The sequence below is a fragment of the Cervus elaphus genome, chromosome 15 (assembly GCF_910594005.1).
Source record: "Cervus elaphus chromosome 15, mCerEla1.1, whole genome shotgun sequence".
In the NCBI taxonomy this organism is placed as follows: domain Eukaryota; kingdom Metazoa; phylum Chordata; class Mammalia; order Artiodactyla; family Cervidae; genus Cervus; species Cervus elaphus.
In genome coordinates, this window is record NC_057829.1 from 83,443,529 (window position 1) to 83,468,186 (window position 24,658).

A 24,658-nucleotide genomic window follows, 5' to 3' on the forward strand; every position below is an offset into this window, starting at 1 on the left:
TAATATTCTCATATAAACCCCCTGATCAAACATTTACAAATTTGGGCTTTCTTCAGCCAGGTCTGCCTATACTTAGAAAGGTTACCTCAGCTGCTAGAAGCTCTTAAACAGTATCTAAATGTTGGCCCTTACACACTGGTCTTTGTATGCATATTCAGCTTTTTAAAGTGGCTCTATGGCATTAATGTCAGGTTAATAGAATCCAGGAATTCATGCCTGACCTCCACCAAGTGGAAGACCAGGGGCAGTGAAATTCAGCAACAATGTTGACACTCTTACTTTGCTACTTCTACTTTCTGTTTTCTTAGCAATGAAATCCACAGAACTTCCATTTCTGAACCTTTGCCCAGTTTGGGAAGCTGAGCCATCAAACTGAACTTTATCTTGTGAGGGTTAACAGGTTTGAATCCAAATATAGCAGTCCTATATACCTACCAAGATTTATTATCTATTTATGTCCACGTTTGCACTGACATAGTTTTAACAGCCTCTGTTTTACCAGAAACCATGCAGACCCAGATACTGTGGTTTTGACAACATTGAAATTGAAAAGAAATATGTTATTTCTCCAATGTTGCTCTGGAATGAAGTGACCACATGTGAGTCTGTTTCTTATAAATTCAGAGGTTGCTAAGTGTAAAAGGAGGCTTGGCCAGCCCCTTCATTTACAAAAGAGGACGTGTGCTCAATGTCTCACCTTGTCACTGGCAAAAGGCAACCAAAATCTCTGTCTAGAGTCTTTCGTGCCATGCCACAGTGCCCACTCCACCTAGCACACAAAATGCAGAGAAAGCAGGGGGTATGTTGCACATCAGTCATGCTTAAAGCTCTGTGGAGGCAGAGGAGGACCAGGGAGTTTGGCATCCAGCCATGTGCACACCCTGCTCTTCACATGTGCACACAGCAATCACACAGAGGACATCACAGGTCCATCCAGAAGCTCCGTTCCATATCCTTCAGGGAGCCCTGACTGTGGGAAAACCCTGGTGTGGCGTATTGATTCTCAACATCCATTGGTACCCAACACCCATTCTGCCCTCCTTAATTCCTACTTCAGTTGCAGAGGCTAGGAAGCTTTAAAACTACATTTCCCAGACTCCCCTGCAACTAGGATGCATGATGTGAGTCAGTCTCAGCCAATCAGATGCAAGCATGTATGATTAGGAAGATGGAAGTAGATGGAGGCAATACTTTGTTGACTCTCCCTACTGATACGCTTGGCCTTGGAGCCATTTGGCTACTCAGCAGCAGTGCTGGGGATCTAGCTTCACAGAGGTCGGGAAGCAGAGTATGGAGCATCCACTTCGCTGGGGTGCATCACAGCAGATGCAGCCTGGTTCTGGGGCTGGTAGACAGTGGTGGGCTCCTGCTTAGGGCAGTTTCTGGACTGCAGGAGCCAGTGGCTTCCTTTTCATAGAAGAACCCATATCTTCATGAAAGTCAGTTCTGTGCTGTCTATTTGGGACTTGTTCTTGAACAGTCAACCTGTAGTCCATTTCCTCAACCTTCTCAACACCTCTGTAAGCCATTTAATACTATGGGGAAAGCAAGGCAAAACACTATTGACATCCTCCATCTAAAGCAGGAAGCTAGACTCTTCTTGCCTGGAGAATCCCAGGGGTGGGGAAGCCTGGTGGGCTGCCGTCTGTGGGGTCACACAGAGTCGGACACGACTGACGTGACTTGGCAGGCAGACTTTAAGAAGTTAGCATAAGCTGGTCTATTGACCCTTTCCAGACATGTTAATGCTCAAATGAGATGTCAGACTGCCCATTACCTTACCAACACTGACGGTTCAGATATCAGCAGCAGAGGCAGCAGCAGGATGATGAGAGAACGCTAAACTTGGAATCTTTGGTCACTCTCAGTTCTCTAGCTTCCTACTTTGGTGACCTTGGCACTCAGACTTTAAAATCTTGTGCCTTCATTTATTTATTTTTAAAAGTTCACAGTGCTGCCTAGCACACAGGTTGCTGTCAGATCAAATAAGAAGGCAGGACCTAGCGGTGCCAGCAGTATTCTTGTGGCTGGAGTGGCAAAGCTCCATTTAACACACATCAGCAAAACGTGCAATGCAGTGGTTGGCAGACTGTGAGGAGGGTTCAAGCAGCGGGCACGGGCAGGGCAGAGACAAAGTGGGTATCTCTCTCTCCATCTCCCTTCCCTGTCAGGGTTTCCCCATCAGCACATTCTCCCACTCCAGACTATCTTAGAGCTTCAATAACACAGAGTAATGGGCTTTAACCCTCGCTCCAGTCCAGGGTAGCCAACTGCCTCACTTTGCTGGGGACTGAGAGGAGCAGAGACATTACTTTACCAGCAAAGGTCCTCCTAGTCAAAGCTATGGTTTTTCCAGTAGTCATGTATGGGTGTGAGAGTTGGACTACAAAGAAAGCTGAGTGCCAAAGAACTGATGCTTTTGAACTGTGGTGTTGGAGAAGACTCTTGAGAGTCCCTTGGACTGCAAGGAGATCCAACCAGTCCATCCTAAAGGAAATCCGTCCTGAATATTCATTGGAAGAACTGATGCTAAAGCTGAAACTCCAATACTTTGGCCACCTGATGCGAAGAGCTGACTCATTGGGAAAGACCCTGATGCTGGGAAAGATTGAAGGCAGGAGGAGAAGGGGATGACAGAGGATGAGATGGTTGGATAGCATTACCAAGACGATGGACCTGAGTTTGAGTAGGCTCCAGAAGTTGGTGATGGACAGGGAAGCCTGCCATGCCACAGTCCATGGGGTTGCAGAGAGTCAGACACAACTGAGCAACTGAACTGAACTGACTGAGGGGTTTCTCAGGACATGGAACAGTTAGTCCTAAAACTGGGAAAGTCCTGGGCAGACTGGGACCACCGGGTCACCCTCCTCTAATCTCACATCCAAAAGGAAGGAGCTGACTGGCCCAGCTGGGGTCAGGGTCTACCCAGCACCAACTGACAGTGTCAGCAGGGCAGGTCATGAACATGTTAGCCCCTGCAAAAGCCCTGTGAGTTCAGAGGGAAAGATGTCCTCAGATAATAAGGGAGGGGGAGACACCAGAGAACCCCATAAATGTCCAAAGTGGAGACTCAACGAAGGGTCCTACATCCTTTCACGCATTCAACACCCATTACACCGGGCTCATTCATGAGTCTCTATAAGACAAAACTGAGCTTCCCTGGTACATCAGATGGTTAACAATCTGCCTGCAATGCAGGAAACCCAGGTTCAATTCCTGGGTCAGGAAGATCCCCTGGAGAAGGGAATGGCAACCCACTCCAGTATTCTTGCCTGGAAAATCCCATGGACAGAAGAGCCTGGTGGGCTACAGTCCATGGGTCACCAAGAGTCAGACATGACTGAGCAACTATCACTCACTCAAGGAACTCTACGGAATCTTGACTCCAGAAAAAACGCAATGGATTCACATTTGAGATTTCAGTTTCAAGGTCAGAGCAAAGGTAAAAATTACATAAGAGTCAAAATACCTCCCTACCTCTAAGTCCTGTGGTCTTACTCAGCACATTGAGATGCTCCCTTCAGAAAGGAGAGCAGGAACTAGACCCAGCAGGGTCTCACACCCACTGCAAAGTCACTTCGGGACACAGATTGACTGGATAAAAAGTGGTGGGCAATCAAAATGGCTATTTCTCCTTTGCCTAAAAGAGACAGGCAACATAGTGGTTTCAGATGTTGGAAGGTTATGAAATGTACTTAAGAGATTAAGGCTCTTTGACCCAAGAGGGGCAAACAGAAGAGTTAAATGGCAGTCAGCCTTCAGAAATGAAAATCATTTAGTTGGATGAAATGGAGCATTTATCCTCCACAAAATAAAGAATTTTTTTTTTTTTTGGTCTTCTCATAAAGAAGAATTTCCAATGGCGATTTTGTATTATTCATCAGAACAAGTCACCCCAGCCAATAACCTATATAAACAGAGACAGTGAAAAGCCCATTTTGCCTGGTTGAAGGCACATCATTCATTCCTATCCAAACAGTCCTGCAGGCAGCAGCTCACACAGCAGATATTCACAACAACAAAGAGGAAGCTCAAATAGCGGAATGCAGATTTGAACAGAAAAGCATCACCAACAATTTTAATTCCTTTCTAGACTGCAGCTGGGGAATCAGGCAATTCCCCAAGCTCTTTCAAATAGGGATGAGCTGCTGATTTTACAGAAACTTGTGTCGGCAATTTACACTTGGAATTGGCTTTTGCTCTTCAGCCCGATGTACCTGAACAGGTGGGAAGGAGGTGACAGTGGGTTCTTACCCATCCCCAGCTCTGATCTCCTAGCCTCATCAGAAACCTGTTCTCCAATGAAACCACTGCTCCCTACAGCCGCATCTCATATGAATTCTGGTCATCTTCCACATTCAATGCGACTTTCTTGGAAACTTCCTTGACCCTCTCCAGGTTTCCAGACAAGCATCCTCAGATAAAATGGTTCCTTTCACCCTTCCTGCCTGTTCCCCCCCCACCCCCATAAACAGCCCACTTGGTCATTCCATCACTCTCCCTCTCCAGTCTAACCCTACTGTAATCCTGGAAGAAGCTTCACTGGAGGGCACGGGAATATCCCTCCTACACCTCCCCACCAACACCCCTGACCTGTTAACTCCATCAGCTTTATTCTCCCCTCCATTCAGTCACCTGCTGGTCTTCTCTGCAGAAGGCTCCGCCTCTGAAACCACTCCTGAGATCCTGCTTCCTTTCCCTTTAGCTTGCTCTTCCAATAACTCCCAATACCCCCATTTATTTGCTCCTTTATTGACTAACCACCCCCCCACACACACCTTTCTTCAGATCTGTACTTCCCCCCATGTTCAACTTGGGTTCAATGACTGCTTGAAACTTCCTTCTACTGACACCCTAAATTCCCTGCCTGTTCTTCCAACTGCATTACCAGGTGAAACTTAAAACACCAAATCATCTCAAGGTTGTCTTCTTACCACGTGCCCCCAGACGACTAAGCCTCGTTGACCTCAATGGGTCAACGTATCCAAACGGATATCCAAATGAATGGGTGCTGCCATGAAGTCATGCTCACCAATGCTGCCTGGCCTTTCATTTCACCTGGCCACCCAACTATATCTCCTTGACTGGTTCAGACTTCCCCTCCCTACAACAATTATTTCAAACTTGCATGCGGCTCAAACTTGCTGCCTCTTCTCCTCCCTCCTCACTCTCAGCAGGTGACAGAGGAACAAGAAGCCTTAGTCAAAGGAGAATGTCCTCAATGTTCAGCAATCTCCAACTGTGTCTGTCCTATCCATCTTCCCTCCTCCCCCAAGAACTAGGTTCCAGCCTCTTCTCCACTCTATCAGCTCAGCTCCTCACCCTGCACCTGTTCTGTTTTCTCAGCCTCTCTTCCGCTAATGACTCTTCTTTCAGCATTTAGGTTTCTCAAGGCTTTTATGTCTTAAAACAAACAAGCTCTTTCCTCCACCCCTTATCACTGCCAGTCACCACCATACATGTAGCCTCTATGCATGACCCTGCTTCTTAAAGGTGAAATCATGTTCCCCAACCCTCATCTTCAGATCACCTGAATCATAATTAACTGGGAAAAATTAAATATATATACACACACACATATCAGAAAAGAAAGATGCTAGAAATCATACACTATGTAGTGTATGATTACACCTATATGGAATTTCTGGGAAAAGGCAGAACTGTAGAAACAGAAAGCGGATTAGTGGTTGCCTGGGGCCATAAGTGAGCAGTGATTGAGAATGTGCACAAGAAAACTTTTAGGAGTGATGGAAATGTTCTAAACCTGAACTGTGGTGACAGTTGCAAAATTACATAAATTTACAAAAGCTATCCAACTGAATACTTAAAATGGTTGACTTCTTTGATGTAAATTATGTCTCAGTAAAGCTGTTTTTGTGCATATAAACACTTTTTTCACTCAGAAAGAAAAGGGAAAAGGAAACTCAGAAGTTCAGGTCTGGGAATTCCCTGGCAATCCAGGGGTTAGGACACAGTTGCTTTTACAGCTGAGGGCCAAGGTTTGATCCCTAGTCAGGGGGCTAAGATCATGCATGCTGAAAAAGAAAAAGGCTCAGGCCTGAGAAGCCCAGGGTGAAGCATAAACTGGGAGTTTACTGACAACAATTTGAGTCCTGCCTTTCATACTGGGTAAAGAGTCTCAAGTTGAGAGAAAGGGAGAGTCCTTAGATAGAGAAGGTAGCTAGGTAATGGTGGGTTTCTAAGAGGGAACCCAAGTTCCCTACCCCAGCCCAAGATTTGAGTGTGGCAGGAAGATGAGAAAATCCAAGGATGATTTCTGGAAGCCTGGAGAGGAGTGACCTATGCCCCAGATTCTGACGGAGCCACCAAGAATGTGGCCAAACTCCAGCCAAAGCGTGACTACACTTGTCTCAGCAAACAGCACTGCAGCCTTCAGAAAGTGGCTCTTACCCGCGTGTGGTGCAAAAACAGCAGATGATTTCCACAGGACCCTGCAGTGCCACAGACAGCCTCAGACCTGGTGGGGCTCAGAGAGGTGAATGTCAATGACCCAGCAGCAGTCAACGCTGGTGACAACAGACAGTTCCCAGGCGCCAGCAGGAAAGGTGGCAGTGGGCAGGACTCCCCTGGCAGTCCCGTGGTTAAGACTCCGACCTTCCAATGCAGGGGCCTTGGGTTCGATCCCTGGTCAGAGAACTAAGATTCCACATGCCATGTGCTGTGGCCAAAAAGAAAAGACTTCATTTAAAAAAAAAAAAAAAAAAGGATGGTTTGTAAGGGCCTGGCCTCCACAGCCTCATAACCTTGGTACCTCGTGAGCACCTGGATTCTCAGACCCAACCCCAGGAAGACAGGAGAGTCTTCTTGGATTGACAGACATTCACTTCTCCCACCTGAGGTTTAAGATAGGTATCAAATAAAGAATTTAGCCAAGTAGGGAACTTCACCCTTTAGACCAACAAGATGGTTGGATTGCATCACCCACTCAATGGACATGAGTTTGAGCAAGCTTGGGGAGGTGATGAAGGACAGGAAGCCTGGTGTGCTGCACTCCATGGGGTCACAAAGAGTCAGACACAACTGAGCAACCGAACAACAACAACCCTTTAGACCCTTGAGTTGATGAGTTGATGAACCACTACCTGGAAACTGGGGCACCACCCACAGGTTAGGCAAAGGGTAAGGAGTCTGAAAGAAGGCTGAATGTTCCAGCTCTCCCACGTGAGTCAAAGCTGAGAACTTGATTTTTCCCACAGTAACATGGAGAAATGATGTAGGAGCCTCTGAAAGCAACAAGGAGGGTCGAAGCTTAGCACTGAGGATTCCTCCTTTTCCTACCAAATCAGGCTTCATACTAACTGGGTGTCAAAGAATGTGGATGGCGGGGAGAGACGCGCATTATCTAGGAGAGATAACAGAGCCTGAGAAAGTGGAGATACAACGGGAGCTGGCCTTTGAGGTCTGCCCTGGCCTCGGATACAGTAACGAGAGTCTCACCCCAAACCCGGGGCCCCCAGCTCTTACTTAACCCACAGTCAGTCCAAGAGCTGAGCTGCTTGCATGGGGTGAGCAAAAAAGCACCAGTCACAAATACAGCAGCTCAGCCCTCTCCTGGCCAAGCTCAAATTCGTCCTGAGTCCTGAGCAGGCTGAACCTCGTGGTCTTGGTGCAGCAGGAAGAATCTGGGCTATTTAAAGCAGCGCTCTGGGGCTCAGCACGTCTGATCACTTGACTATGGACAGGCGACTTCTTCTCCCAGCCTCAGTTGCCTCTCTGAAAACTGCTAGGGACGGTGGGGAGAGAGGCCCACAAGAACAGACATAGGTCATCAACACTGTTCCTTAGATTTCAAGTCTAGGGAGATTTTCAGGGGTTTTTTCTTTCTTTGCTGTAGTTTTCTTTTTGCTTTGTTTTGTTGACCTCGTCGTTTGGCTTGTGGGATCTTTGTTCCCCAACCAGGGATCAAACCTGTGCCCCTTTCAGTGAAGCATGGATCTTAACCACTGGACCGCTGGGAAACTCCCTGGATTTCAAGTTCTGATTCCATTTCAGACACAGCAGCACAGGCCTTGGCCGCTTCCACCCCACATATGAATAAGAATTCATCGTGTTCTCCCAGACACACCTCTCCACCTGTGCCTGAGATTCATGTCAGTGCTCAGAGCTGTCCCCCGTGGCCACCAACCCCACCCCAGGAAACTGCTCCCTCTTCCACCCTCCTCAGCTACCCAGGTGTTGGGGAAGCTGGTTTCTTTTCTTCTTCCCCTTTGTTGTCAAACAGTTATGCTGACAGGTCAAATACTAAAAATATTACCTCTTTTTCAGAGAATACACTGATCAAAGGTCCATTTCTCTCCTCTGAGAAAGAGACCAGGGGTGGGACTCAAGCCCTCAAAATGGACCTTTAACCAAAACGATGCAAAATCGACTTGTATGGTCCCAGCAGATGAAAACAACTACCCCAGCAAATAATTTCTTTTTTCTGTTATAAGCATCAAGGCAACACAAATATATACCCCAGGTTTTGGCAATTCATTAGCACTTTACCTGCAGAGACCAAAGCTCTGAGTCTGTCTCCCTGTGATCTGAAAAACCAATAAGGAATCAATAGCTGAGCTACAAGTCTTCCCTGGCGAGTGGAGGAGCATTAGCGGGGTTTATCTCTTGTGAGCCCGAGCCCAGGACACAATCCTGATTCAAACCACAAATCCCATGTTGGAGGATACACTTTGGGCACTTCCTTTACTACCTTTTCTGGGTCTTTTTCCTTTTCAAAACTTTCTTTTTTTTTTTTTTTTTTTTTTTTTTTTTAGAAATCTGTACTATTATGCTTGGAATTTTTGCTCCAACTGTGGAAATGTGGTTTGGACTTCTTTTTTTTCTAACTTTCAGACAGCAACCATAACAAAAAATCACACCAGCACAAGGCTCCTCTTTTGGCAAAACAATGTAATAATTTCAACGGACTCAGTCCGCGAGAAGTCTCTATTCTGAAATGGTCTAACACCCACTTTATTAACATTAGGGCTAATTTCTTTTGAAGGGAGTTTAAAGCCACCAAGGCTTCGATTCTGGGGTTAATTGGTCTGTTTGCCACTGTTTGTCAGAACTGTCTTTAAAGAACATCTTCAAAGACTGCCCTGATACTGGCCCCTGTCTTGTCTGAAATGTCTTTATCAATGCCAAAAATGCAGTGAGTGAAAGGGCTTTTTACTTAATTATTTCTGAAAACCAAAAAAGGAATTCCATGTAGACAGATAATGAGAATTGACACAGTGAAATTAAAATCTGTGTTCAGGCAAAGAAAGCCAAGGGAGCTGAACTTCTAACTAGAGCCAGCACTTGGGGAGTCCGTCCTGCCAGCCCACAGCTTCAGACAGAGCCCTGGGTGCTTCATTTTGTCTCTTGGAACAGGTTCCACTTTAAAGCCCTTGCTGATTGGTTGCACAGGTTGCTTAGCAACCCGCAGGCCAATAGTATTTGGTTTTAAAATGCCAACATCTGTAAAGCACTCCAAGTACAATTTTTTTTTTTCCCCCAAAGAGCTTGGGAATAGGCTATTTTGTTTATTTTTTCCCCAACCAGAATCAAACCCATGCCCCTACATTGAAAGTGCAAACTCAACCACTGGACTCCTAGGGAAGTCCCCCCAAATAACAACTTTTAATTCGTATACTTATGTCTGGAAACAGGGAAGAAGATGTATCTTTAAAAAAATAAAACAACATGTATTTCTTTATACAATTCTCCACCTCCTCCCACCCCATGCACCCCTCCAACCACTTTCTGGCTTATGTTGCTGCTTTCCACAACCACATGTCCCCATTCCTATTTCCGGTTTCTTTTTTGGGTAGAGGTGAATAGAAAGGAGGGATGAAGTGGGACAATTCTTCAGGTATCCATACGAAAAGTAGAAAAATATGCACTTTATTTTAAACGTAATTAAAATACTTCAGAAGAGTATTTAAAATACTAACAGAAGAAAAAAATCGTTTGGTCACCATTTTGCCGAAAATTGCAGTTACTGTGGATCCAAGTTTCCTCCCAAGCCAGAGAAGAATCAGGCTCTGTCTCTTGACAACTATACCACGATGGGGTGTTTCGTGTACAGGAGGACACTAGTGGCTACAACTCAGCACTACTTCTCTGCCCCCCAAATCACTGAACATCCCCAAAATGAAAGCAGAGAAACAAACCAACAGAGAAACTCAGACAACCAACACCCAATAATGAGCTAACTTGGTGATCTCTAAACATCCATCACATTTTTTAGGCTGTTTTTTTTAATTTATTCATTTTAATTGGAGGCTAATTACTTTACAATATTGTAGTGGTTTTTGCCATACTTTGACATGAATCAGCCATGGGTGTACATGTGTCCCCCATCCTGAACCCCCCTCCATCTTCCCTCCCCATCCCATCCCTCAGGGTCATCCCAGTGCATCAGCCCTGAGCACCCTGGCTCATGCATCGAACCTGGACAGGAGATCTATTTCACATATGATAATATACATGTTTTGATGCTGTTCTCTCAAATCATCCCACCCTTGTCTTCTCCCACAGAGTCCAAAAGACTATTCTTTACATCTGTGTCTCTTTTCCTGTCTCACATATACGGTCATCATTACCATCTTTCTAAATTCCATATATATGCATTAATATACTGTATTGGTGTTTTTCTTTCTGACTTACTTCACTCTGTATAATAGGCTCCAGTTTAATCCACCTCATTAGAACTGATTCAAATGCATTCTTTTTAATAGCTGAGTAATATTCCATTCCAGCTGGTTTTAGAAAAGGCAGAGGAACCAGAGATCAAATTGCCAACATCCTCTGGATCATCAAAAAAGCAAGAGAGTTCCAGAAAAACATCTATTTCTGCTTTATTGACTAGGCCAAAGCCTTTGACTGTGTAGATCACAATAAACTGTGGAAAATTCTGAAAGAGATGGGAATAACAGACCACCTGACCTGCTTCTTGAGAAACCTGTATGCAGGTCAGGAAGCAACAGTTAGAACTGGACATGGAACAATAGACTGGTTCCAAATAGGAAAAGAAGTGCATCAAGGCTATATATTGTTACCCTGCTTATTTAACTTATATGCAGAGTATATCATGAGAAACGCTAGGCTTGAAGAAGCACAGGCTGGAATCAAGAATGCTGGGAGAAATATCAATAACCTCAGATATGCAGATGACACCACCCATATGGCAGAAAGCAAAGAAGAAATAAAGAGCCTCTTGATGAAAGTGAAAGAGGAGAGTGAAAAAGTTGGCTTAAAGCTCAACATTCAGGAAACTAAGATCATGGCATCTGTTCCCATCACTTCATGGCAAATAGATGGAGAAACAGTGGCAGATTTTATTTTGGGGGGCTCCAAAACCACTGCAGATGGTGATTGCAGCCATGAAATTAAAAGACACTTACTCCTTGGAAGGAAAGTTATGACCAACCTAGACAGCATATTAAAAAGCAGAGACATTACTTTGTCAACAAAGGTCAATTTAGTCAAGGCTATGGTTTTTCCAGTAGTCATGTATGGATGTGAGAGCTGGACTATAAAGAAAGCTGAGTGCCAAAGAATTGATGCTTTTGAACTGTGGTGTTGGAGAAGACTCTTGAGAGTCCCTTGGACTGCAAGGAGATTCATCCAGTCCATCCTAAAGGAGATCAATACTGGGTGTTCATTGGAAGGACTGATGCTGAAGCTGAAACTCCAGTACTTTGGCCACAGTGATGCAAAGAGTTGACTCATTTGAAAAGACTCTGATGCTGGGAAAGATTGAGGGCAGGAGGAGAAGGGGACAACAGAGGATGAGATGGCTGGATGGCATCACCAACTCAATGGACATGAGTTTGGGTAAACTCCAGGAGTTGGTGATGGACAGGGGGGCCTGGCATGCTGCAGTCCATGGGGTTGCAAAGAGTCGGACACAACTGAGCTGAACTGAATATTCCATTTGTGTATATGTACCACAGCTTTCTTATTCATTCATCTGCCAATGGACATCTAGGTTGCTTCCATGTCCTGGCTATGGTAAACAGTGCTGCGATGAACATTGGGGTACACGTGTCTCTTTCAATTCTGGTTTCCTCAGTGTGTATGCCCAACAGTGGGATTGCTGGGTTGTATGGCAATTCTATTTCCAGTTTTTTAAGGAATCTCCACACTGTTCTCCATACTGGTTCTACTAGTTTGCATTCCCACCAACAGTGTAAGAGGGTTCCCTTTTCTCCGCATCCTCTCCAGCATTTATGGTTTGTAGACTTTTTGATAGCAGCCATTCTGACTGGCGTGAGATGGTACCTCATTGTGGTTTTGATTTGCATTTCTCTGATAGTGAATGATAAACATCCATCACATTTTGAGGATCCTGGCCTCCTTCACATTCAACCCATACATGCCTGGTCTCTGTTTTTGGCCTCATCAAACCTTAGCAATTGCAACTTCCCATTCTTGCCACTGTCTAAATTCCCAGGTATCAATACATTTGCATGTTGTTTGGGTACCAATGCAACAGAAACCCCCTCAGGGAAATCACATTTGAAGAGAATAAGGGCAACTCCAGAACAACACCTTTCTTTGAAAAAATCCAAACGGCATTGCAAACTGATGCTATCATTCAACTGGCCTCTGCTTGAGTGAATACATTCGCCTTCACTCCTTCCAATGTGGAGAGGTCAGATTACCTGCTGGGAAGCAAAGGAAGCCCTAAACGATTTGATGCAAGAAAAATACCTGAGAGAAACAGCATGGCAGGGAGCTTCAGATCCCCCTTTAGGGTAGTGTCCCCTTAAACAGACAATTTTTGATGAGCTTTAACCAGGAGATCCTCCGACAGAAAAAGAAAAGTGCTTGGTACTTTGATAAAACAAAACACACAAACATTCCCCTCCCCTTTCAGCATAACCCTCAACCCGTTGTTATATTTTGGCCATTGGTTTTGCCCAGAGATCTGATTACTGTTATCTGTGCTTGCATAACTACAAATGTTATCATTACTGCTCAACTGATATGGCTCTGTTTTACAAACACAAAGGAAGACTGTATGTACACTTGCCCTCTCACCAGAAGGGCTGGTTTAAAAGAAAGAGAAGAAAAGGGAAAGAGCACGGCTGAGAACCAAGGGGAGTAGGTCTGCTGAATGAGCCTTTCAGAAAGAATTATGTGATAGGTTTTTTGTGTGTGCTTTTTTAAAACGCTGCTGCCAAAGCTCAGAATTGAAAACTATTCAATGGGCATCATGTCAGAAACACAATGATTTATTTTGCTGGTTCATTTTCAAACATGAGCTTTCTCCTTATTCCCTGAAATGGGTTTTGGGCCCGAATCTTTCAAAATGTGAGGAACAGAAGTTATGCAGAGAGCCGGGTCTGATTCAAGATAAACAAAGATTCGATTATAAATATGACAGTGGCATATCCCTGGCCTCCAAAAAGCCTCATTTGGTTGCCCAGACTGCAGACTTTTCCTCCATCCAAAACTGTACAGAGGTAGAAGTGAGGTTCTCTCTGGCCAGCCCTCCCCAGCACAAAAGGCATGGTTTATAAGCCTGCCCCACTGCCCCATTACCTATGGTGTCCAAGGGAAGCCTAGTTACACACATAGCAGACTTAGGTCTCAGTTCTGAAAGTCAGGAGTACAAGAAGCAAGACTGCTTTATTTTCTTGGTGCCATCCCACAGAACTAAAGTCTTGTCACCGTTAATTTCCACTCTTCCTTTGCAATTGCAAGGAAGTTCCCAGAGGCTCACTCAGCCCTGGGTATGAGAGGCAAGCCACAGAGAAAAGAAGACCTAGTCCCCAAGGGGCCATGTCTCCAGACCATAGTTTCTAGCAGGACTGCCCTGGCTGGCCCTCTGTCCATGCCACTCTTGGCCACACTGCAATCAGAGAGCCCAAGGCAAACACAGATCTGCTCCAGGTCCTCTCTTGTTTGGCTCCTTCTAGAAACTTGTGCCTAAAAATTTTTAACAGAGTATTTTTTAAATTGAGACCTAATTTACAGGCCATAAAATCTACCCTATTAAATGGGGTTCATTTCCTGCTTGAGGGACTTTGTGTGATCTTTAGCTTCCCTGATGGTTCACATGGTGAAGAATCTGCCTGCAATGCAGGAGACCTGGGTTCAACGCCTGAGTTGGGAAGAGAACTGGGAGAAAGGAATGACTACCCAATCCAGTATTCTTGCCTGGAGAATTCCATGGACAGAGGAGCCTGGCAGGCTACAGTCTGTGTGGTCTCAAAGAGTTGGACATGACTGAGCAACTAACACTTTCGTTTTCATGCTTTAAAGTGTACAATCCAGTGGTTTTTCGTATATTTGCAAAGTTCTGTTGAAGCATAAAAGTGGGGCACAAGAAGACAGTCACGTCCTAGGTCTCAGGTGAGTCCCTGGGATGGCCACATGTGGGTTCTTAGCTTCATACAGGAAAGGATTCAAGGGCAAGCCAAAGTAAAGTGAAAGAAGATTTATTCAGGGAGAGACACTCCACAGACAGAGTGTGGACCATCTCAGCAGGCAGGAGGTCCAAGATATTGGGGTGGTTTTTATTGACTGGGTAATTTCATAGGCTAATGAGTAGGAGGATTTTTCCAGCTCTTCTGGGGAAAGGGCAGGGATTACCAGGAATTGGGTCACTGCCCACCTCTTGGCCTTTTATGGTCAGTCTTGGAACTGTCGTGGCACCTGCTGGTATGTCATTTAGCATAGGCTAATGCATTACAGTGAGCATATAATGAGGCTCAAGGTCTAATGGGAGACAGTTGTCCGCCATCTTGGACCTAGCTGGTTCTAACCAGTTTCTGTCATGTCCTCAATGGCTGTGTAATCCGTTTCAAAGGTTGTGCCCTGACCCCCTCCTGTCTCAGTTCTGCAGCCATTTTTGTTGTTTGTTAGTTGTCTAGTCCTAAGTCATGTTTGACTCTTTGTGACCCCATGGACCGTAGCACACCTGGATCCTCCGTCCATGGCATTTCCCAGGCAAGAATACTGGAGTAGGTTGCCATTTCCTTCTCCAGGGGATCTTCCCAACCCAGGGGTTGAACCCACTTGAACTGATGTCTCTTTCGCCACCTGCATTGGCAGACAGATTCCTTATCATTGCGCCACCTGGGAAGCCATTCCGCAACCATAGCCACTGTCTAATTCCAGAATATTTCATCACCTCCAAAAGAAACACCAGCCAAACCTTATTTTGAATTCTCTCTTCTAAAGAAGGTCTCAAATTGTTTAAGCCTCAAGTCCCATAAAAATTAAATCTACCCCTGGATTCGGAGACCTGTTGCAAAGCAACCATTTCCAGAACCAGAACCACTTAGTGAGTGGAGGCACAGATCCCCTGAAGCTCAGATCCCTGGGGTTTCTGGTTTTGCCACCCCTTCCCCCAGGGGACTGGGAGGCTGGAGTCTCTTCTGAAGGACCCACCAGAATCTAATCTCTCCTCCTTTCTTTTTATCTCTCTCCAGTTCTGAGAACTACAGGCTGTATCTCTTAATCCATGTCTTCTTTTTAAAAAGTTTAAAAGGCAAGAATTTACCTCTTTTTCTCTGAATTGTGTCTCCCTTCCCTGAGGCTGGGAAGAAAAAGCAGTAGCTGCCTCTTCAAAGGTCACCAAATCACAGAAAATAATGGTTACCAAAGCCCCGGTCAGTTCATCCAATGACTGCCCTGATACCCAGGAAACAACGTAGCTCTAGGCTTTCAGAAGCTAAAAAGTCACTTGGGCATTTCTCAGACAGAGGAATGCTGAGGGTGATGCCAAGTGACATCGCAGAAGAGATCCTCTTAGAGACTGATGCGACCTTCCCAAATAAAAAGTTAGCTTTATTATCCATATTTTTTAAAAAAGAAAAGAAAAACCAACGGAGGGCACCAGAAACTGTGCTTGCTCTCGTGTGGACCAAGCCTTAATTAGGGAGTCAAGGCCCTCAGACCTGGTCTAACAAGAAACCATTCCTTTGGGATTATTAATTCCCTTTCACACTCTGAACCTCACTTTACCCCCTACAAATACCAAGCTTTGGTGCTAACCCATTTGTGAGGTCTTGTCTCCCTTCAGAGCTACACTCGATTTGTGCTATTATTTAATTTCATCTCATTAAAAAGATTGAAAAATGGATGGTGGCACAAAAGTGCCCAGAACACCAGCCCCCCAAGAGTGGCCGGAAACTTGAGGGTCACCACTTGCTTCCCTGGAAGAAAACAGGACAAATGATGGATGCAGTCCAGGTGGAGGAGCCCGAGGTCAACATCCTGTGTGTGGGGAAGGGCGACCTGAGTTTGGAGCCGTCACTAAGTGCCCAGAAGTTGATGACTGACAGTAGCGATGGCAGCAGCTCTCCTGTGTTTACTACCTGCAAGGCCTCGCGCTGAGCAATTTCCACACGGGGCTTTGTTTACTTCTCATCACCCTTCTACGATGGTGCTGTGCATGTGTGTTCAGTGACTCAGTCATGTCTAGACCTTTGCAAACTTCACGGACAGTAGCCCACCAGTTTCCTCTGTCCATGGAATTTTCCAGGCAAAAACACTGGAGTGGATTGCCATTTACTCCTCCAGGGGATCCTCCCAACTCAGAGATCAAACCCACATCTCCTGCATCTCCTGCATTGCAGGCAATTTCTTTTTTTTTTTTTTTTAACCACTGAGCCACTGGGGAAGCCCTCTTAATCCCAATTTGCAGATAAGGAAACAACACAACAGAGAAGTTACAAATTTGAGCAAGGTTGTACATCTAGGCATTGAGAGAACAACACTGTTATCTTGTCTTGTTCTTAAGCACTACTAAATGCTTCCTCAAGCAGGCAAAGTCAAGAACAGGTTCCAGTACACAGAAACGCCCTTCCTAGTCTAGCCCAAACACAGGGGTTTGGGGCCTATCTCAGGTCAGGACTGAACTTTCACTGCTTTATCTGCTGTAGGGAACTGAGGATATCTGACCTCAGAAACAACTACCTCAATCATATAGGAAAAAAAAGAATCCCTACCTCACATCATATAACCAAAAAAATTCCAGCTGTACCATAGATTAGGTCATATATTGAAATCATAAAAATACAGTTAAGAAAACATAAAGCAATATTATAATATCGGGATGGAAAAAGGCTTCTCTAAGTATCCACTTAACCAAAATATCTTAAAAAGAAAGAATAAAGCACATTGTAGACAAGAAAAACAACATCATTAATAAAGCTGAAAAGCAGATGACACATTTATTACAGAGGCCTCATTTGCTTTATGAATGTCTCCTACAAAACAAAACAAACACCAATAATCCAATGGAAAGTATAAGTAAAAGTTAAGAAAAGTTCATGGCAAAGAAATTACAAAAGGCTCTTAAATACATTTAAAGTGCAAAACCTTGCTCATAATAAGAACATTCCAAATTAAAACTATCCTTCTGCTTGGCAGAGATCTACAGAGATCAGCAAGAATGTATGGAAACATCCTCACTCAGTGTTGGAAAGCATAGGCATCCATTCAGCCTCCAGGGAGAGCAATTAGCCAATCAGTCTTTGATCCTACAATCCCCTTTTTAGGACCATAGCCTACAAGTATGCCACATGTGTAGGAAGTGGTTATATACCAGAATATTTATGATGTTATTGTTTCTAGTAGTAAAAGATTGGAAGTAACTCAAATATCTGAGTAGAAAACTGGTTAAATAAACTATGGAACAGATTGCTATGCAGATATTTAAAAGGATCCAAAAGAATGAAATTGGCTGTTTTGCTGTTGTTGTTGTACAATGGCTAAGCCGTATCCAACTGTTTGCGACCCCATGGACTGCAGCACATCGGGCGCCTCTGTCCTTCACTGTCTCTTGGAGTTTGCGCAAATTCATGTTCATTGAATTTGGTGTTCTCACTGAAGTTGGTATTGCTATCTAACTACCTCATCATCTGCTGGTCTCTTCTCTTTTTGCCTTCAGTCTTTCCCAGCATCAGGGTCTTTTCCAATGAGCTGGCTCTTCACATTAGGTGGCCAAAGTATTGGAGCTTCAGCTTCAGTATCACTGCTTCCAATGAATATTCAGAATTGATTTGCTTTAGGATTGACTGATTTAATCTCCTTGCAGTCCAGTCCAGTTCAGTTCGGTCGCTCAGTCATGTCCGACTCTTTGTGACCCCATGAATTGCAGCACGCCAGGCCTCCCTGTCCATCACCAACTCCCGGAGTTTATCCAGACTCATGCCCATCGAGTCGGTGATGCCATCCAGCCATCTCATCCTCTGTCGCCCCCTTCTCCTCCTGCCCTCAATCCCTCCCAGCATCAGAGTCTTTTCCAATGAGTCAACTCTTCGCATGAGGTGACCAAAGTACTGGAGTTTCAGCTTCAGTATCAGTCCTTCCAATGAACACCCAGGACTGATCTCATTTAGGATGGACTGGTTGGATCTCCTTGCAGTCCAAGGGACTCTCAAGAGTCTTCTCCAACACCACAGTTCAAAAGCATCAATTTTTCGGTGCTCAGCTTTCTTCACAGTCCAACTCTCACATCCATACGTGACCACTGGAAAAACCATAGCCTTGACCAGACGGACCTTTGTTGGCAAAGTAATGTCTCTGCTTTTTAATATGCGCTCTACATTGGTCATAACTTTCCTTCCAAGGAGTAAGAGTCTTTTAATTTCATGGCTGCAGTCACCATCTGCAGTGATTTGGGAGCCCAAAAAAATAAAGTCTGACGCTGTTTCCACTGTCCCCCATCTATTTCCCATGAGGTGATGGGACCAAATGCCATGATCTTAGTTTTCTGAATGTTAAGCTTTAAGCCAACTTTTTCACTCTCCTCTATAACTTTCGTCAAGTGGTTTTTAGTTCCTCCTCACTTTCTGCCGTAAGTGTGGTGTCATCTGCATATCTGAGGTTATTGATATTTCTCCCAGCAATCTTGGTTCCAGCTTGTGCTTCTTCCAGCCCAGGGTTTCTCATGATGTACTCTGCATATAAATTAAATAAGCAGGGTAACAATATACAGCCTTGATGTACTCCTTTCCCAACTTGGAACCAGTCTGTTGTTCCATGTCCAATTCTAACTGTTGCTTCCTGACCTGCATACAGGTTTCTCAAGAGGCAGGTCAGGTGATCTGGTATTCCCATCTCTTTCAGAATTTTCCACAGTTAATTGTGGTCCACACAGTCAAAGGCTTTGGCATAGTCAATAAAGCAGAAATAGATGTTTTTCTGGAACTCTCTTGCTTTTTTGATGATCCACCAGATATTGGCAATTTGATCTCTGGTTCTTCTGCCTTTTTTAAAACCAAAGGACTGTCAAAACTCTCCTCTATCCTTACCTTACTATATACAAAAATTATCCCTAGTGGATCAAAGAATTAAATGTAAGAGCTAAATAATTAAACTCTTTAAAAAATTGGAGTAAAATTTCATGATCTTGGATTTGGAAATGGATCCTTAAAATATGACACAAAAAGTCCAAATAACAAAAGAAGAAAATAGATAAATTGGACTTAACTAAAATCAAAGCTTTGAGTATCAAAAGATATTATCAAGAATGTAAAAAGATAGCCCACAGAATAGCAGAATATATTTGCAAATCATATATCTGATGAGGGTTCAGTATGAAGAATATATACATATAAAGAACTTCTAACTCAACAGCAAAAAAACTAAAATCCAACTTTAAAAAGGGCACGAATCTAAAAAGGTATTTCTCCAAAGAAAAGATATAAATGGCCAATAAGCGTAGAAGAAGATGCTCAGCATCCTTAGTCATTAAAGAAGTAAACACTAAAACCACAACAAAAATCTACTTCACACACATTCAGTTCAGTTCAGTTCAGTCACCTAGTCATGTCCAGCTCCTTGTGACCCCATGAACTGCAGCATGCCAGGCCTCCCTGTCCATCACCAACTCTCAGAGCCTACCCAAACCCATGTCCATTGAATCGTTGATGCCATCCAACCATCTCATCCTCTGTCATCCCCTTCTCCTCCTACCCTCAAATTTTCCCAGCATCAGGGTCTTTTCCAATGAGTTAGCTATTCCCATCAGGTGGCCAAAGTATTGGGGTTTCAGCTTCAGCATCAGTCCCTCCAGTGAACACCCAGGACTGATCTCATTTAGAATAGACTGGTTGGATCTCCTTGCAGTCCAAGGGACTCTCAAGAGTCTTCTCCAACACCACAGTTCAAAAGCATCAATTCTTTGGTGCTCAGCTTTCTTTATAGTCCAACTCTTACATCCAATCATGACCACTGGAAAAACCATAGCTTTGACTAGATGGACCTTTGTTGACAAAGTAATGTCTCTGCTTTCTAATATGCTGTCTAGGTTGGTCATAACTTTGCTTCCAAGGAGTGTCTTTTAATTTCATGGCTGCAGTTACCATCTGCAGTGATTTTGGAGCCCCAAAAAATAAAGTCTGATGCTGTTTCCACTGTTTCTCCATCTGTTTGCCATGAAGAGTTGGGACTGGATGCCATGATCTTAGTTTTCTGAATGTTGAGCTTTAAGCCAACTTTTTCACTCTCCTGTTTCACTTTCATCCAGAGGCTCTTTAGTTCTTCTTCACTTTCTGCCATAAGAGCGGTGTCATCTGTGTACCTGGGGTTATTGATATTTCTCCCAGCAATCTTGATTCCAGCTTGTGCTTCTTCCAGCCCAGGGTTTCTCATGCTGTACTCTGCATATAAATTAAATAAGCAGGGTGACAATATACAGCCTTGATGTGCTCCTTTCCCAATTTGGAACCAGTCTGTTGTTCCATGTCCAGTTCTAACTGTTGCTTCCTGACCTGCATACAGGTTTCTCAAGAGGCAGGTCAGGTGGTCTGGTATTCCCATCTCTTTCAGAATTTTCCACAGTTAATTGTGGTCCACACAGTCAAAGGCTTTGGCATAGTCAATAAAGCAGAAATAGATGTTTCTCTGGAACTCTCTTGCTTTTTTCGATGATTCAGCAGATGTTGGCAATTTGGTTCCTCTGCCTTTTCTAAGACCAGCTTGAACATCTTGAAGTTCACGGTTCACATATTGCTGAAGCCTGGCTTGGAGAATTTTGAGCATTACTTTACTAATTTGTGAGATGAGTGCAATTGTGCGGTAGTTTGAGCATTCTTTGACATTGCCTTTCTTTAGGGTTGGAATGAAAACTGACCTTTTCCAGTCCTGTGGCCACTGCTGAGTTTTCCAAATTTGCTGACATATTGAGTGCAGCACTTTCACAGCATCATCTTTTTAGGATTTGAAATAACTCAACTGGAATTCCACCACCCCCACTAGCTTTGTTCCTAGTGATGCTTCCTAAGACCCACTTGACTTCACATTCCAGGATGTCTGGCTCTAGGTGAGTGATCACATCATTGTGATAATCTGGGTCATGAAGGTCTTTTGTGTACAGTTCTTCTGTGTATTCTTGCCACCTCTTCTTAATATCTTCTACTTCTGTTAGGTCCATACCATTTCTGTCCTTTATTGAGCCCATCTTTGCATGAAATGTTCCCTTGGTATCTCTAATTTTCTTGAAGAGATCTCTAGTCTTTCCCATTCTATTGTTTTCCTCTATTTCTTTGCGCTGATCGCTGAGAAAGGCTTTCTTATGTCTCCTTGCTATTCTTTGGAACTCTGCATTCAAGTAAGTATATCTTTCCTTTTCTCCTTTGCTTTTCACTTCTCTTCTTTTCACAGCTATTTGTAAGACCTCCTCAGACACCATTTTGCTTTTTTGCATTTTTTTCCCATGGAGATGGTCTTGCTCCCTGTCTCTTGTACAATGTCATGAACCTCCATCCATAGTTCATCAGGTACTCTGTCTATCAGATCTAGTCCCTTAAATCTGTTTCTCACTTCCACTGTACAATCATAAGGGATTTGATTTATGTCATACCTGAATGGTTTAGTGTTTTCCCCACTTTCTTCAATTTAAGTCTGAATTATACACACTAGGATATTATAGTAATAAGTAAAAATGGAAAATGGGTATTTAGCAAGGGTTTGGAAAGTTTGGAACCCTCATACATTGCTACTGGGAATGTGAAATGGTATAGCTGGTCAGAAAACAGTTCAATGGTTTGTCAAAAAGGAAAACATAGGACTATCATACAATCCAGCAATTCTACTGCTAGATACACACCCAAGTTAGTGAAAACAGGTATTCAAATAAACTTTTGCACATGAATGTTCATAGCAGTGTTATTTATAATAGCCAAGAAGTGAAAACAAACCACATGTTCATCAATGGATGATGATGGGGAAAAAAACTGTGGTATATCCATTCAATGGTCTATATTTGGCATTAAAAGTAAATGAAGTGTTGTTACATGCCACATTGATGGACCTTGAAAACATTGTGCAAGTGAAAGAAGCTAGACCCAAATGACCACATAGTTTATTATTTTTCCATGTATATTAAATGTCCAGAAAAGGCAAATCCATAGAGAGATAATGGTTAGGGGCTGGGCAGATACAGATGGGGAATCAGTACTTAATGAGTATGAAATTTCTTTTTGAGGTGATAAAAGTGTTCTGGAATTAGATAGTGGTGATGATTGCATGGGCTTCTCAGGTGGTTCAGCAGTAAAGAATCCTCCTGTCACTGAAGGAGACACGGGTTCAGTCCCTGAATCAGAAAGATCCTTTGGAGATGAAAATGACAACCCATTTCTGGGAAATCCCAGGGACAGAGTAACCTGACAGGCTAGAGCCCATGGGGTCACAAAAGAATTAGACATGATTAGCAATTAAATAATAACTATGATGGCGAAACATCATGAATGTATTAGAAACCACTGAGCTATATGCTCCAACATGGTTAAGATGGTGAATGTCATGTTATATAAATTTTATCTCAATAAAGAAGGATGAGGAAATCCTTTTTGTATCAATAGAAATAATCCCCAAGATCTATTTTTAAGTTTAAAAAAGGAAGTTTTCCACTGCAGAACAGTGACTGTATATGCTATCATTTCCTCTCTTCTCAGTGCACTAATTGTCCCTGAGCACAGAAGCAGAGAAACAGACCCACACCTGGCCCACCTCCGGGCTCAGGAGAGGAACATAGCCTCCTCCAAGGAGGATGTAGCTGCCCTTGCCAAGGTTGATCAGCCTTGTTTACCCACAGTGCAAGATCAGTCAGACTGCCCCCATTTACCCACACTCATGCAGGGTCTAAAGTAGGCAGCCACCGGCTGGGATTCCCACCCTTTGGCACAGCCTCAGAGATCCCATCATAACCAGCCAAGCAGGGGAATTGAGCCAGGTGACCACTATGAAGCCCTGTTGTGTACATTTACTCCACAACCAAATCAGTCAGTCTGATCCTCCAAAGTTGCTTCAGTTCAGAAGATCTGCAAGTTCAGATCTCTTATACATTCATACTTTGAAGCCCTAACCCCCAATGGGATGGTATTAGGAGGTAGGACCTTTGGTGGGTGGTTTTGTTAAGGTGAGGTCTTGAGGGTGGGGCCCGTAATGGGATTAGTGTCCTTCTGGGAAGAGAAAGAAGCAGAGTTATTTCTCCCATACCAGGGGGAGACACAGAGCAAAGACGGCTGTCTGCAAACCAGGAAACAAACCTACGCAAAACACAGCGTCTGCCAGAACCTTGATCTTGGACTTCCCCACTTCCAAAAGAATAGAAATAACCTTCTGTTATTTAAGTCACTCAGTCTAATAGATGAGGACAGAATCTAAGAGTGGCCCAGAGACCAAAAGGTGCCAAGTTTCACCTGGCCGGCACAGGTGTGGAGACGACATGAACCAAGAACCCCAAACCTGCCCTCAGCTCCTGCAGGTCTCTCTGTTGTGAACATCTTACCATGCCACGTGTCATTTTAGTGTTAAAAATTTATATATATATATATATATATACAGCTTGGCTCATAAATGCAAGCCAACTGCTGGTGCTCAACTGGAAAAGAAATGTTATCAGTTTCAACTTTGGAGGCAAAACTGGTTAAAATGAACTTTCCAAAAGATAGCACAGGACTGTATTTTATGGGCACTTTCAGATATTTTCAAAGACTATTTTACTCATATGTGATTCTCACTTCATGTGATGGCTATAGAAACCAACCCCTGATGTAACTCCATTCTAATATGAGAGCACAACTGACTTCTGCTTATAGAAAATAAGAACTGAGAAGCAGGCACAGTTATTTAATGCTACCCAATGCTTCCACAAACATCTCCCACCATCCCCGGCTACCAGTATGAACTGGTCACATTCATTATGCAGGTAGCACAGACAGGAGCCTGTGTGTGTTCAAAACATGCTGTGTTACTGGTGATCTATATAGAAATCTCATGGAAATTACAGTATCTGTAGAAGGTAATAAATCTTGTGCTCATTTCATTGATGGGGAAATGGAGGCTCAAAAAGGCTACATAATGAATTGAAGGCAAGTGGCAGAGACAATGAGGCCCCCAATCTGGGAGAGTCTATCTACTTTGCCTTCTTGTGCATGCACGCTAAGTCACTTCAGTCGTGTCCACCTCTTTGTTACCCCATAGACTGTAGCCTGCCAGGCTCCTCTGTCCATGAGATTCTCCAGGCAAGAGTACTGGAGTGGGTTGCCATTTCCTCCTCCAGAGGATCTTCCTGACCCAGAGATCGAACCCGTTTCTCTTACGTCTCCTGCATTGGCAGGCATGTTCTTTACCACTAGGGCCACTTGGGAAGCCTTTGCCTTCTTACTCTGCTCAAATCACACTGATTATCTCAACTCATCTG